At 44.3% G+C, this 17160-nt stretch overlaps 1 pseudogene; it reads left to right on the forward strand.

Annotated features, from left to right (window-relative positions):
- The first annotated feature begins 686 nt into the window (after positions 1-686).
- Positions 687-15802, forward strand: LOC146058219 (uncharacterized; annotated as a pseudogene).
- Positions 15803-17160: the final 1358 nt, after the last annotated feature.

Consider the following 17160-nt stretch of genomic DNA (forward strand, 5'->3'; position numbering starts at 1 on the left):
TTCATAACTTGGGAGCCTGTTCAGGGAGAGCTCCTTAAGCATGGAGCTTAGAAGTGACGATGCACAAGCAAGGTGTCCATGCAGAGCTGAGAGGATAACCCCTCACAACAGCACTGATTGGGCAGCCTGGTGATTGGGAATGGCAACACCTGGAACAGTCTCTGGGTGAGGCCAACAGGGAACTTGCATGATTCCATTCTACTGGTAACTACAGAGTTGATGGTTGATTCAGAACTCACCCAGGTGATCATTACTAGCACAGGTTCAGATCAAATGGTAGTCTTGCTGCAGCAGGCTGAAATACACAAGGCTGACAAGCAGATATGACAGGACAAACTCACAGAGTTCAGGCAGGATTGTGACAACACTGTTTTGCTCATACCCCCCTCTGATGGGGTTATTGGAGCCGTTTAGTTACAGATAAGGTAGATACACTGCGCTTGCCTTATGTTGGTCAGTTTGGAGCCTGGCACTGCTTAGCCTGACCCTTTTGGTTCAGTGGCAGTAGATAGATGGGCTTATACGCTGCCAGTGTGTGCGGAGTGTTAGATATTTTGTAAAACTTCAGTATGGACACCCTGAGGAAGAACAATAACGTCAGAAATGCGTTAGTGTAGAACAGGCCTGGCCAACATGTGGCTCTCCAGATGTTGTAATACTACAAATCCCAGCATGCCTTGCCACAGTTTTAACAATACCTTATAGCAAAACTGTGGCAAGGCATGATGAGATTTGTAGTTTCACAACATCTGGAGAGCCACAGGTTGGCCTTGCCTGGTGTAGAAGGACGTTGGACCCAGGAGTGACCAATATCCACCCTCTAACATCAGGGTACACCTCTCAATTCCAGCTCATCCTGGGCGAGAAGTATAAGATTGTTGTTTATTGGTCATACCTGCTAAAGCTCCTATTTTTATCAGTTTTATTCTGTTTTGGATTGCTGGATTAAATATCTTTGGAGAAAAGTGCTATCTCTTGCATCTTGATTCTGGGAGAATCCACACCTGATAGATACTGCTACGTGAACATAGGGACCAGTGTTCAGGTCAGCTGACTTTCAGTTTGAGCATTCTGTGTAATAGATGAGGAGACATATATCCCCAAAGAAACCTCTATGTGACTATAAGGACCAGTTCCAAGGTCAGTAACTTACCTACTGCCCCTTATGTGAAGTGTGATCCATAAAGTGAGAGCCACGGGATAAAAAGAAAATGTTATGTGCACATAGGGACCAGCACTCAGATCAGACGTAAAACACATACCATATGACACAAGTGGGGAGAGGGGGGGAGGATTCCACTCCAAGCTGAAGGACTCCTGGCCTTTAAAAGTTCTATGTACACAGTATAGAGTTTGGTGATGCTGCAATAATAGGTTTGTTCAAGCTGTGCCAGTGTCGGTGGTCCTGTGGGCACTTTGACTGCGGCAGCTGGGATGTTCTATCCTCCGCTGGCACAGCATCGCCGACATAACTCTATTTCTATACATTTGATGCCTATAAGCTGATGTACATATGTATAACTACACAGAATGTCTCACACATGATGCTGCGACCCATCCGCTGATATCCAGAGGGTTTATCTCAGTGCTTTTGTCCCCAACAGGTCCGCACGCCTCCTCACACTATCCTGAGATGACGCATCAGTGCTCGGAGTGTCAGCAATGTTTCCCTAATCATTCAGCCCTCGTCACCCATCAGCAGCTGCATAGCGCCAGTAATCTGTATAGGTGCTCGGTCTGCAGGTTGCGATTCATCTCCAAACTGGCTCTTAGCACCCAACAGCGATGTCACACCGAGGACAAACCTTTTCACTGCTCTTACTGTGGGAAATCCTTTCATCAGAACTCAGATCTCCTGTCACATAAGAGGTATCACACCAGGAAGAAGCCATTTTCTTGCACGGAGTGTGGGAGGTGTTTTATCAGCAGATCTGCTCTCATCACACATCAGCGGGTTCACACTGGTGAGAAGCCGTATAAATGCTCAGAATGCGGCAAATGGTTTGCCCAGAAAGTCAACCTGGAGAAGCATCAGCGCATCCACACCGGGGTGAGGCCGTTTCCATGCCTGGAGTGCGGGAAATGTTTTATGGACCATTATCGTCTCATCTTACATCAGCGCACTCACACCGGGGAGAGGCTGTACCAATGCATGGAGTGCGGCAGATCTTACATATCGAGAGCTGCTCTCATCAAGCATCAGAAGACTCACACTGGCGAGAAGCCATTTAAGTGCTCGGAATGCTGCAAATGTTTTACAAAGAGATCCAGTCTTGTCACACATAGGCGCACTCACACCAGATAGAGGCCGCTTGCGTGTTCCCAGTGTGAGCTTTTCTGATGGTTCAGGTGTTTGGCGACATAAAAAGATGAAAAAACAGCACGTCACATACACGACTAGGTTTGGATAAGAACTGCGGGCAGACGTCTTTTCCTGCCAAATACAAGGAACTCTGTCCCACTACAGATCCATTGTAAAATGCGCATTGTGGATACAATAGAAATCTCCCTTTGGAAGCATGATGTGTTTCTTTGGCCGACCACTGCATCTGCGTTTCCTCAGAGTTTCCAATTGCTTTATGCTACTTTAGAAGAGCTTGCACAGCCCATCTTAAGACCTCAGTCTGCTCTGAAATCTTTGACTGGGAGAGACCTTGCTGATGCAGTACAACTACCTTGTGTCTTGTTGCTGTGCTCTGTCTAGCCATGGCTTATAACCTGTGACTGTTCCTCACCCAGTGTTAAACCTACACAGCTGTTTCTGTTTCAGTTAATGACAGTGTTTCAATCTACATATGAAAATGATGATCAGCATCACCTGTTTGGTATGATTGGTTCATCATACACTGGACTATGGGCCGGATTCAGAGTTGATGCCAATTTTTTTTCTCTAATGGGCAAAACCATGTTGCGCTGCAGGTGGTCCAAAATGTAACGTGTGCAGAGAGTTTTATATTTGCACTGCACAGAAACCAAATAGATCATCCAAATCTATCTCTGCACGTGTTACATTTGCCCCACCTGCACTGCAGCATCGTTGTGTCCATTAGAGGAAATAATTTCTTTGATCGACTCTGAATTAGGCCCTACACTCCATCAACATCCCTGACTTTGTGCAAGTCTACCTAGAAGAAATGATGCTTGAAGACCAAGTACGGTCACACCAAATATTGGTTTTGATTTAGATTTATCTTCTGTTCATTCACTTTGCTTTTTATTCATTGATAAAAATAAACTATTAACACTTCTATTTTTGAATGATTTCTTGCTTTGTAGCATTTACACATCTGCCCATACATTGTTCTCCATTCGGCAAGAGGACTTCATTCTTCCAGGTGCTCTGAGATGGTACTGGGCCTTATTTTGTACTTATCAGGTGCGCATGTTGCACTGTCCATTTGTACATTTTGAAACCTGAATAATAAACCATTGTATTCTGGGCTGCCATTCGAAAATTGTGGGACCAGTATAAACTGAAGAAGACAGGGTTCTTTCCTCCAATGGTCCGGTAGTTGCAGAGAACCAGGTACAGACGGAGCAACCCTAATCTGCGCTACCTATAGTGCTATTCCCGACAACATATCGCAGCGCACCTAGACGCACAGTGGCGCAATAAGCCGCACAGCATGGTGTTTGGCGTTACCGGATGAGTGCAATACCAGCGATCATCCACCAGATGCCGCTTTTTAAAACCGACGCTGATCATGAGTCAGATGCTTAATGAAATGCTATAGTGAAATAATCCACATTGCGCGTGAAGTCTCCATTGAAATGCACTATAGCTCAAGAACTACTTTACTGTTCAGTATGTTAGACATTTTTCTCTGAAAATACTATTGCATAGACTGGCTTCTCATTACACTATTTATAACATGTTATCGGGATAAGGAGCGAGTCTACAGTATGGTTGAAGTATTGTACATCCTGTAGGCAGACTCGGGTTAAAAAAATGCCATAGGCTAGATCTGTGTAAGGGCACTGCTGTACGTGCGTCTCATTACCCTACACTGGTTAAACTCAGAGAGACAGCACTATAGAGACAGCACGAGTTCTGTACAGTATATTAAAGAGTTCCCTACTACAGTATGCTGTGGATTGTGCGTATTGAGATGCTCGGAAAGTTCGTATTCTTCACTCCATGGGAGATATCTGTCAGCAGGGGAGGTGGGTTTTCCCCATTAGCCTCTCCCCCGGCCTTGTGGCTCCTTCCCACCGCAGGCTTCCCATCCCCTGTCTCACACAGAACCTTCTGCTTCTGCGGCACTTCTGGAGATTTGGGATTGCTGCCCCTGTGTGCCTCTCCTCTATTAAGGTCAGGTCATACTGTTTTGCTCATACCTGCCTCTGATGGTGTTATTGGAGCCGTCTAGTTACAGATAAGGTAGTTACACTGCTCAAGCCTTTTGTTGGTTAGTTTGCGGCCTGGCACTGCTTAGCCTGACCCTTTTGGTTCAATGGCAGTAGATAGACGGGCCTGTGCGCTACCAGTGTGTGCGTGGTTAGATAATGTGTGAAATGTCAGTAATCGTGTGTGCAAAGAAGGAAATAATCATAATGAGCACGTTGCAGGTTTGTTTACTTAATGCAATTTTATACAGCAGAAAAAGTATCAAAACAGCATAGTGTCTGGGAAGGTGGGGGGGAAGGAAAGATCCTTAGATTCCCCTCAGATGTGGGGTTCCCGGATGTCTTCGGGGATTTCACTCCAGTGTCGCCTCAGGGGGATTCCACATAGTAGTTCAGGCGGTCCTTTAGGGATTCCTTCACAATCCCATAGGCCCCTCCCCTGGAGCCTATGGTCCCCCTCAGCAATTTGCAGTGAAAAGATAAAAGTCTGTCTTTATTTTTCTGGGGATGCAGTAACTCTCAGGGGATCCGTATGGGGCTTCGGCTGATTCTTTACGAACCGCTCTAACATCCCATAGACTTAGTAGAGCCTATGTCCCAGTCTAGTCCTGCGTCTATATGTCAGTGTTTGCACCCTGTGTGCCGTGTGATGAACTGTCAGCAGCGTCCCGCTGGACAAGCTCGGTTTGTACACAAGCTTCACTCACGGTTTGATACTTTTTCTGCTCTATAACTTTGCTTTTCACTTGCATTAAGTAAGTTGGGGAGCTATTGCGGTACTCGGCAGTAGTCGCTCAGGCCCTATGTAAATAGGAGGATTCTGTTGCTAGTGGTTTCCTGTGGGTACCCCATATGCACAACTATTGTTGGTGACTAATGTTACACTACGCATTGCCTTTTTTTGGACTAAAGCAGCATCAATCTGACTCTAACTTCACAGATGACTACCTATGCTGTGAGGGCTCTGTGCCTGACAGGCAGACTCCAGCTACTTTTGAAGAACTGCCTTTCTCTCACCCCCAGCCCAACTACAATCTGAGGTTTGACACAAGGTCATGCTTTTAGAAAATGTCATTACGAAGGCGTGAACACAAAAAATGGGGCATAGCCTAGTCCCAGCTAGGCCACAACCCATGTAAAAAATGGGACGTGGCCTTGCGGGAGCTAGGACACGCCCATTTTCTGCATGGTATCGGCTCTTTGTCTTACCATAAAAAAATTTGGGCTCATTGCTTCTGATCCCGCCCAACACAACTGGCAGTTCTCGGGCAGCAGGATCGCATATGATACACCAAATGCAGACCTTTTAGCATACAATGTATTGTATTGCGATCCCAGCCATGGCTGCAAGATCTGACAGATGAAGTCTTATACTGTGCAACCCCAAATCAGCCCCGTGCCCCAAACTTATCTCTAAAACTGAAAAATTGTATAAATCTGTAGGACTTCCGGTCAGTGCCTTTCAATGTGCAGTCTGTGGATGCTGGAGACCAATTCTAGTTAAAAACAGGCTGGGGGAGGGGGGGGGAGGGGCCACTCCAAGCTGAAGGACTCCTGGCCTTTAAATGTTCTATGTACACAATATAGAGTTTGGCGATGCTGCAATAATAGCTTTGGTGTGCAAGAAGTTCAAGTTGTGCCAGTGTCGGTGGTCCTGTGGGCACTTTCATTGCGCCAGGTGGGATGTTCTCTCCTCTGCTTGCACAGCATCGCCGACATCACTGTATTTCTATTTATATACATTTGATGCTTATAAGTTGATGTACATATGTATAACTGCACAGAATGTCTCACACATGATGATGCGACCCATCCGCTGATGTACAGAGGGTTTATCTCAGTACTTTTGTCCCCAACAGGTCCGCACGCCTCCTCACACTATCCTGAGATGCCGCATCAGTGCTCGGAGTGTCAGCAATGTTTCCCTAATCATTCAGCCCTCGTCACCCATCAGCAAATGCATAGCGCCAGTAATCTGTATACGTGCTCGGTCTGCGGTGGGTGTTTCATCTCCAAACTGGCTCTTACCGCCCACCAGCTATGTCACAACGAGGACAACCAGTTTCACTGCTCTTTCTGTGGGAAATCCTTTCATCAGAGATCACATCTCCTGTCACATGAGAGGTCACACACCGGGGAGAGGCCATTTTCTTGCACGGAGTGTGGAAGGTGTTTTCGCGGTAAATCTGTTCTCATCATACATCAGCGAACTCACACTGGCGAGAAGCCATTTAAATGCTCGGAATGCGATAAATGTTTTGCCCAGAAATGTAGCCTGGAGAAGCATCAGCGCATCCACACCGGGGAGAGGCCGTATCCATGCCTGGAGTGCGGAAAAAGTTTTAGAGACCATTATCGTCTCGCTTTACATCAGCGCACTCACATCGGGGAGAGACCGTATCCATGAATGGAATGCGACAGATCTTACATTAGCAGATCTGCTCTCGTCAGTCATCTGCAGACTCACACTGACGAAAAGCTGCTTAAGTGCTTGGAATGCAGCAAATGTTTTAACAGGAGATTTAGCCTTGTCGCGCATCAGCGCACACACACCAGATAGAGGCCGCTTGCATGTTCCCAGTGCGACTGCTGCTTTTCGGATGGCTCAAGTCTTCACAACATTGTAGATGAACAAACAGCACGTCACATACATAACAAGACTTAAGGTGCCCATACACTAGTAAGATTTATCTTCAGATCTGGCTGGTTGGAAAAAAAACATGGTTATGGATGAGTGACAGTTTGTCAGTTTCCCAGTATTTCCAAGCAAGTGGTCAACTGTCATTTGCTCTCATCCATAACCATGTTTTTGCTCCAACCAGCCAGATCTGAAGATAAATCTGCCTGTGTATGGCCACCTTTAGATACAAACTGCGGGCAGGCGTCTTTTCCTGCCAAATGCAAGTAACTTTGTCCCGCTACAGATCCATTTTTAAAAATGGGCATTGAGGATACAATAGAAAACTCCCTTTTGGAACCATGATGTGTTTCTTTGGCCGACCACTGCGTCTGCGTTCCTCAGAGTTTTCAGTTGCTATTTTTTTTATTGTTTTTATTGCAAAAGATAAACATTACAATATGAAATATCATTAGCAACAATATATATTGCAAACATTTTTCAATTTTTCTTATTCATCATAAATTTTATTGAATATGTCTATGGGTTTGAAAATCAAACAAAGATTATGTGTAGATGTCGATTGTATACATTAATATTAAAACAGTTGAACATACAAAGGATTTATTTCAACAAGATATATAATGTATTACTCAGTTCCTATATAAATGTCGTTCTGTTCAATACAAACTTCAATAAATGAGATCTATAATTGAGCTCCTGGCATAACTGGTTGTTTTTTATTGGGTTAGAAGAATTGTCTTGTTTATTATTAATGTTTTCATCTTGTTATTTTTAATCAGATGAATAAAAGATAATTGGTGTCGAATAAGTGTAAAAACAGATTGAAAGGGGAATTTAGGGCGGGAGGGGGAGAGGAAAACATAAAGCAACTAGAGTTTCCAGTTGCTTTATGTTTCTTTAGAAGAGCTTGCACAGCCCATCTTAAGACCTCAGTCTGCTTTGAAATCTTTGCCTGGGAGAGACCTTGCTGATGCAGTACAACTAACTTGTGTCTTGTTGCTGTGCTCTGTCTAGCCATGGCTTATAGCCTGTGACATGGGCCCTTATTCTGATCGGTGCGGATATTCCCGCATTCTTACGGAGCGGTCCGCACGCCACGGTGTTCTGCCGCGTGCGGCCATCGTCCGTAGAAACGCCCACGGGTCCTCCGCATTCGGACGGACTCACTCTTTAAGAACAGGGCGTGTTTACGGACGACATACAAACCATGCGTGTGCGGGGGAAACAGTCAAATTCTGCACGGTATAACAGAGTATTACAGAGTGTGCTCGGGAATACCGCATCCAAATGGGAGCCAAGCGGTGCTACCGCACGTAAGCGGAGTATTTACGCCAAACAACCCACTATTATGTCAATTCTGCAATACATCACATGACCCACTTATTCAATTACCTATCCTCATAAAAAACTGCTTATTTGGAATTGGAATCAATTAGATTCCAATATATCCTTACAAGCATGCCTAACACATGCATTGCACACATTAACCCTTACAGCAATTGAAGTGCAATGGTTTCAATTAAAGCACTGACAAGCGTCCTATTAGTGATTAATGAGTAAAGGAGTCGATTTTATTGGGTTCAGGTGTTAATGCTTGTAGTCATTAGGCGGTCCGTTCGCCTCCCGCAGGAACGAGTGGTGTCCGCAAAGCAATAGTGGCCTTTTGGACACCGCACATTTCTTCCCTTTTTGTTCGCGTGCATTCGGAGTGCTATCCGAATGTACGCCCCCCAACATAAGTGTACTCCCCCGTGTCCGCCCATGTTTCCGCCCCGTTTTGCCCACTTTGAAACTACGCCCATGTGTCATTCCGCATGACGCCCATAATACGCCCATATTTCCCGAATGATTGCGGTGACCAGTTTTGTACGGGATTTGGCCGAACAGGTACGGAGTCAAGACGTGGCACATGCGCGTAGCGTTCTCCACGCATGCGCAGACGCCGTAAAGACGCGATCCGAAAGTATGCGGAAAAGTACGCATCAATCAGAATAAGGGCCATGGTCTTCCACAGCCGCACCTTTCTAGCAGAGTTTGGCTGTTCCTCACAGTGTTAAACCTACACAGCTGTTTCAGTTAATGAATGTTTCAACCTGCATATGAAAATTATATTATCACCTGTTTGGTATGACTGGTTCATCATACACTGGACTATGCCTTATTCCGAGTTGATTGCAATTTTTCTTTTTCACTAAAGGAGAAAAACCATGTGGTACTGCAGGTGGGGAATATGGAAAGTGTGCAGTTATTTTTTATTATTTGGGTGTCTGTATTTACCCTGCACAGAAACAAAATAATTTAAATCTAATTCTCTCTGCACATGTTACATCTGCCCCAACTGCAGTGCAGCATGGTTTTGTCCATTAGAGAAAAAAAAAATCCTTTTCGATCAACTCTGATTCCGGCCCTACATTCCTTCAACATCCCTGACTTTGTGCAAATCTACCAAGAAGAATTGTAGTTGTTTTTTTAAGACAAAGGGCAGTCACACATACTGCCTTTGATTTAGATTTCTCTTTTCTTTAGTCACTTTGCATTATATTCATAGATCAAGAGAAACGATTAACACTTCTATTTTTAAATGTTTTTTTTTTGCTTTGCAGCATTTACACACATGCCCCAAACTTTTGCAGAGTAAATACAAGGTTCTCCGCTCAGCAAGAGAGGACTTGATACTTCTAGGTGCTCTGAGATGTTTTAAACTGGGCCTCATCCTATGCTTATCAGGTGTGCATGTCAGTGGCGTAGCTATAAAATTTGCTCCCCCAAGCCAAAAAAGTTTCCGCCCCCCTATAGCATTTTGGTAAACAAACAGGGCTGTTTCTAGTCAATATGGCTCCCAGTGTCAACAATAAAAATGTGCCCCATTAATAGGCATTTTAAAAATAAGGAATGCGCACATTTTAGAAAAGTATGTGTGGCCTTGCTTCAAGGGGTAATAAAATGCCACACACAGGAATGGTCATTTCACAATATGTTACACACTGTAATGTCCCTTACACATAATGGCACACACCATAATGTTCATTATACATTATGCCACACACCACAATGCCTATTACACAATATGCCGCACATCGTAATGCCCTATACACATTATGCTACACACTGCAATACCCATTACACAATCTGCCACACACCATAATGCCCCTTACACAGTATGCCACACATCTTACTGTCCCTTACACATTATGCCACACACTGTAATGCCCATTACACATTATGCCACATACATGTATTTAATAGAGAGGTGTGGCCTTTTGCTGTGCTAATGACGGGGCAGCACTATCTATTGTGCCTCGCTGTTACTACAGGCACCAGAAATAGAACAAAGAGGGATAGCTGAGCGCCCTATATACTATTCACCTATCAGAATTTACACAGTGTTTAAAAATGGTTTTATTCAACACATTAGTACATAGATTTTCAATTAAGAAGACAATTTTACCTGCTCTTTTTCTAGGCTAGATTATTGGCTTCTTGAGGACTCCTCACTTCAAAGAGTTGAGGCCATTTCAGACATCCTCATATCTGACCATGCCCCTATTATTTTGAAACTGAGCTTGGATACTTCTATTAAACAGTCCTTTAACTGGCGCTTTCCGGACCATCTTAATAATTCCCTAGATTTTAAAACTCACTTGACACGAACATTCCTTAACTATGTCACTGACAATAGTATCCATAGCGAGGATATTAATCTATTTTGGCAGGCCTCCAAGCCAGTCCTTAGAGGACACATTTTAGCCTATGTCTCCTCCCAAAAGAAAAAGTATCAACTCAGGCTCACCCAGGCCTCCGCAGAGGTCTCCTCTACCTACTCCCGATTGTTGGCCTCTCCTTCTGACCTGACCCGCTCCTTATATAAGGACGCTAAAGCAGCCTATGATGTCATAGTGACGGAACGGGCTAACATGAACCTTCAATTTTAGGAAAAATAAATATTTTAGGTGGGGCAACCGCCCGGGTAAATTGCTGGCAAATCTGGTTAAAGCGGCCATGGGCGGCGTGGCCTGGCAGCCATTGTAAACCATGGCTTATAACCTGTGACTGTTCCTCACCCAGTGTTAAACCTACACAGCTGTTTCTGTTTCAGTTAATGACAGTGTTTCAATCTACATATGAAAATGATGATCAGCATCACCTGTTTGGTATGATTGGTTCATCATACACTGGACTATGGGCCGGATTCAGAGTTGATGCCAATTTTTTTTCTCTAATGGGCAAAACCATGTTGCGCTGCAGGTGGTCCAAAATGTAACGTGTGCAGAGAGTTTTATATTTGCACTGCACAGAAACCAAATAGATCATCCAAATCTATCTCTGCACGTGTTACATTTGCCCCACCTGCACTGCAGCATCGTTGTGTCCATTAGAGGAAATAATTTCTTTGATCGACTCTGAATTAGGCCCTACACTCCTTCAACATCCCTGACTTTGTGCAAGTCTACCTAGAAGAAATGATGCTTGAAGACCAAGTACGGTCACACCAAATATTGGTTTTGATTTAGATTTATCTTCTGTTCATTCACTTTGCTTTTTATTCATTGATAAAAATAAACTATTAACACTTCTATTTTTGAATGATTTCTTGCTTTGTAGCATTTACACATCTGCCCATACATTGTTCTCCATTCGGCAAGAGGACTTCATTCTTCCAGATGCTCTGAGATGGTACTGGGCCTTATTTTGTACTTATCAGGTGCGCATGTTGCACTGTCCATTTGTACATTTGGAAACCGGAATAATAAACCATTGTATTCTGGGCTGCCATTCGAAAATTGTGGGACCAGTATAAACTGAAGAAGACAGGGTTCTTTCCTCCAATGGTCCGGTAGTTGCAGAGAACCAGGTACAGACGGAGCAACCCTAATCTGTGCTACCTATGGTGCTTGTCCCGACAACATATTGCAGCGCACCTAGACGCACAGTGGCGCAATAAGCCGCACAGCATGGTGTTTGGCGTTACCGGATGAGTGCAATACCAGCGATCATCCACCAGATGCCGCTTTTTAAAACCGACGCTGATCATGAGTCAGATGCTTAATGAAATGCTATAGTGAAATAATCCACATTGCGCGTGAAGTCTCCATTGAAATGCACTATAGCTCAAGAACTACTTTCCTGTACTGTTCAGTATGTTAGACATTTTTCTCTGAAAATACTATTGCATAGACCTGCTTCTCATAACGCTATTTATAACATGTTATCGGGATAAGGAGCGAGTCTACAGTATGGTTGAAGTACTGTACATCCTGTAGGCAGACTCGGGTTAAAAAAATGCCATAGGCTAGATCTGTGTAAGGGCACTGCTGTACGTGCGTCTCATTACCCTACACTGGTTAAACTAAGAGATACAGCACTAGAGAGACAGCACAAGTTCTGTACAGTATGTTAGAGAGTTCCCTACTACAGTATGCTGTGGATTGTGCGTATTGAGATGCTCGGAAAGTTCGTATTCTTCACTCCATGGGGGATATCGGTCAGCAGGGGGAGGTGGGTTTTCCCCGTTAGCCTCTCCACCGGCCTTGTGGCTCCTTTCCACCGCAGGTTTCCCATCCCCTGTCTCACACAGAACCTTCTGCTTCTGCGGCACTTCTAGAGAGTTGGGATTGCTGCCCCTGTGTGCCTCTCCTCTATTAAGGTCAGGTCACACTGTTTTGCTCATACCTGCCTCTGATGGGGTTATTGGAGCCGTCTAGTTACAGATAAGGTAGTTACACTGCTCAAGCCTTTTGTTGGTTAGTTTGCGGCCTGGCACTGCTTAGCCTGACCCTTTTGGTTCAATGGCAGTAGATAGACGGGCCTGTACGCTACCAGTGTGCGCGCGGAGTGTTAGATAATGTGTAAAATGTCAATAATCGTGTGTGCAAAGAAGGAAATAATCATAATGAGCACGTTGCAGGTTCGTTTACTTAATGCAATTTTATACAGCAGAAAAAGTATCAAAACAGCATAGTGTCTGGGAAGGTGGGGGGGAAGGAAAGATCCTTAGATTCCCCTCAGATGTGGGGTTCCCGGATGTCTTCGGGGATTTCACTCCAGTGTCGCCTCAGGGGGATTCCACATAGTAGTTCAGGCGGTCCTTTAGGGATTCCTTCACAATCCCATAGGCCCCTCCCCTGGAGCCTATGGTCCCCCTCAGCAATTTGCAGTGAAAAGATAAAAGTCTGTCTTTATTTTTCTGGGGATGCAGTAACTCTCAGGGGATCCCTATGGGGCTTCGGCTGATTCTTTACGAACCGCTCTAACATCCCATAGACTTAGTAGAGCCTATGTCCCAGTCTAGTCCTGCGTCTATATGTCAGTGTTTGCACCCTGTGTGCCGTGTGATGAGCTGTCAGCAGCGTCCCGCTGGACAAGCTCTGTTTTGTACACAAGCTTCACTCACGGTTTGATACTTTTTCTGCTCTATAACTTTGCTTTTCACTTGCATTAAGTAAGTTGGGGAGCTATTGCGGTACTCGGCAGTAGTCGCTCAGGCCCTATGTAAATAGGAGGATTCTGTTGCTAGTGGTTTCCTGTGGGTACCCCCATATGCACAACTATTGTTGGTGACTAATGTTACACTACACATTGCCTTTTTTTGGACTAAAGCAGCATCAATCTGACTCTAACTTCACAGATGACTACCTATGCTGTGAGGGCTCTGTGCCTGACAGGCAGACTCCAGCTACTTTTGAAGAACTGCCTTTCTCTCACCCCCAGCCTACAATCTGAGGTTTGACACAAGGTCATGCTTTTAGAAAATGTCATTACGAAGGCGTGAACACAAAAAGTGGGGCATAGCCTAGTCCCAGCTAGGCCACAACCCATTTAAAAAATGGGACGTGGCCTTGCGGGAGCTAGGACACGCCCATTTTCTGCATGGTATCGGCTCTTTGTCTTACCATAAAAAAATTTGGGCTCATTGCTTCTGATCCCGCCCAACACAACTGGCAGTTCTCGGGCAGCAGGATCGCATATGATACACCAAATGCAGTCCTTTTAGCATACAATGTATTGTATTGCGATCCCAGCCATGGCTGCAAGATCTGACAAATGAAGTCTTATACTGTGCAACCCCAAATCAGCCCCGTGCCCCAAACTTATCTCTAAAACTGAAAAATTGTATAAATCTGTAGGACTTCCGGTCAGTGCCTCTCAGTGTGCAGTCTGTGGATGCTGGAGACAAATACTAGTTAAAAACAGGCCGGGGGAGGGGGAGGGGGGGGAGGGGGGGGTGGGGTGGGGTGGGAGGGGCCACTCCAAGCTGAAGGACTCCTGGCCTTTAAATGTTCTATGTACACAATATAGAGTTTGGCGATGCTGCAATAATAGCTTTGGTGTGCAAGAAGTTCAAGTTGTGCCATTGTCGGTGGTCCTCTGGGCACTTTCATTGCGCCAAGTGGGATGTTCTCTCCTCCGCTGGCACAGCATCGCCGACATCACTGTATTTCTATTTATATACATTTGATGCTTATAAGCTGATGTACATATGTATAACTGCACAGAATGTGTCACACATGACGACGCGACCCATCCGCTGATGTACAGAGGGTTTATCTCAGTACTTTTGTCCCCAACAGGTCCGCACGCCTCCTCACACTATCCTGAGAAGACGCATCAGTGCTCGGAGTGTCAGCAATGTTTCCCTAATCATCAGCAAACGCATAGCGCCAGTAATCTGTATAGGTGCTCGGTCTGCGGTGGGTGTTTCATCTCCAAACTGGCTCTTACCGCCCACCAGCGATGTCACAACGAGGACAACCAGTTTCACTGCTCTTTCTGTGGGAAATCCTTTCATCAGAGATCACATCTCCTGTCACATGAGAGGTCACACACCGGGGAGAGGCCATTTTCTTGCACTGAGTGTGGAAGGTGTTTTCGCGGTAAATCTGTTCTCATCATACATCAGCGAACTCACACTGGCGAGAAGCCATTTAAATGCTCGGAATGCGATAAATGTTTTGCCCAGAAATGTAGCCTGGAGAAGCATCAGCGCATCCACACCGGGGAGAGGCCGTATCCATGCCTGGAGTGCGGGAAAAGTTTTAGAGACCATTATCGTCTCGCTTTACATCAGCGCACTCACATCGGGGAGAGATCGTATCCATGAATGGAATGCGACAGATCTTACATTAGCAGATCTGCTCTCCTCGGTCATCAGAAGACTCACACTGACGAAAAGCCGCTTAAGTGCTTGGAATGCAGCAAATGTTTTAACAGGAGATTTAGCCTTGTCGCGCATCAGCGCACACACACCAGATAGAGGCCGCTTGCATGTTCCCAGTGCGACTGCTGCTTTTCGGATGGCTCAAGTCTTTGGTGATCACACCATTGTAGATAAACAAACAGCACGTCACATACATAACAAGACTTAGATACAAACTGCGGGCAGGCGTCTTTTCCTGCCAAGTGCAAGTAACTTTGTCCCGCTACAGATCCATTTTTAAAAATGGGCATTGAGGATACAATAGAAAACTCCCTTTTGGTACCATGATGTGTTTCTTTGGCCGACCACTGCATCTGCATTCCTCAGAGTTTTCAGTTGCTATTTTTTTTATTGTTTTTATTGCAAAAGATAAACATTACAATATGAAATATCATTAGCAACAATATGTATTGCAAACATTTTTCAATTTTTCTTATTCATCTTAAATTGTATTGAATATGTCTATGGGTTTGAAAATCAAGCAAAGATTATGTGTAGATGTCGATTGTATACATTAATATTAAAACTGTTGAACATACAAAGGATTTATTTCAACAAGATATATAATGTATTACTCAGTTCCTATATAAATGTCGTTCTGTCCAATACAAACTTCAATAAATGAGATCTATAATTGAGCTCCTGGCATAACTGGTTGTTTTTTATTGGGTTAGAAGAATTGTCTTGTTTATTATTAATGTTTTCATCTTGTTATTTTTAATCAGATGAATAAAAGATAATTGGTGTCGAATAAGTGTAAAAACAGATTGAAAGGGGAATTTAGGGCGGGAGGGGGAGAGGAAAACATAATGCAACTAGAGTTTCCAGTTGCTTTACATTTCTTTAGAAGAGCTTGGACAGCCCATCTTAAGACCTCAGTCTGCTTTGAAATCTTTGCCTGGGAGAGACCTTGCTGATGCAGTACAACTAACTTGTGTCTTGTTGCTGTGCTCTGTCTAGCCATGGCTTATAGCCTGTGACATTAAACGGTCTTCCACAGCCGCACCTTTCTAGCAGAGTTTGGCTGTTCCTCACACAGTGTTAAACCTACACAGCTGTTTCAGTTAATTACTGTTTCAACCTGCATATGAAAATGATATTATCACCGGTTTGGTATGATTGGTTCATAATACACTGGACTATGAGCCTTATTCCGAGTTGATTGCAATTTTTCTTTTTCACTAAAGGACAAAACCATGTGTTACTGCAGGTGGGGAATATGGAAAGTGTGCAGTTATTTTTTATTATTTGGGTGTCTGCATTTACCCTGCACAGAAACAAAATAATTTAAATCTAATTCTCTCTGCACATGTTACATCTGCCCCAACTGCAGTGCAGCATGTTTTTGTCCATTAGAGAAGAAAAAATCCTTTTCGATTAACTCTGATTCCAGCCCTACATTCCTTCAACATCCCTGACTTTGTGCAAATCTACCAAGAAGAATTGTTGTTGTTTTTTAAGACAAAGGGCAGTCACACATACTGCCTTTGATTTAGATTTCTCTTTTCTTTAGTCACTTTGCATTATATTCATTGATCAAGAGAAACGATTAACACTTCTATTTTTAAATTTTTTTTTGCTTTGCAGCATTTACACACATGCCCCAAACTTTTGCAGAGTAAATACAAGGTTCTCCGCTCAGCAAGAGAGGACTTGATACTTCTAGGTGCTCTGAGATGTTTTAAACTGGGCCTCATCCTATGCTTATCAGGTGTGCATGTCAGTGGCGTAGTTATAAAATTTGCTCCCCCAAGCCAAAAAAGTTTCCGCCCCCCCCCCCTATAGCATTTTGGTAAACAAATAAACAAACAGGGCTGTTTCTAGGCAATATGGCTCCCAGTGTCAACAATAAAAATGTGCCCCATTAATAGGCATTTTAAAAATAAGGAATGCGCACATTTCAGAAAAGTATGTGTGGCCTTGCTTCAAGGGGTAATGCCCATTACACAAAATGCCACACACAGGAATGGTCATTTCA

This window comes from Crinia signifera, chromosome 2 (genome assembly GCF_055691185.1).
Source record: "Crinia signifera chromosome 2, ASM5569118v1, whole genome shotgun sequence".
NCBI classification, from domain to species: domain Eukaryota; kingdom Metazoa; phylum Chordata; class Amphibia; order Anura; family Myobatrachidae; genus Crinia; species Crinia signifera.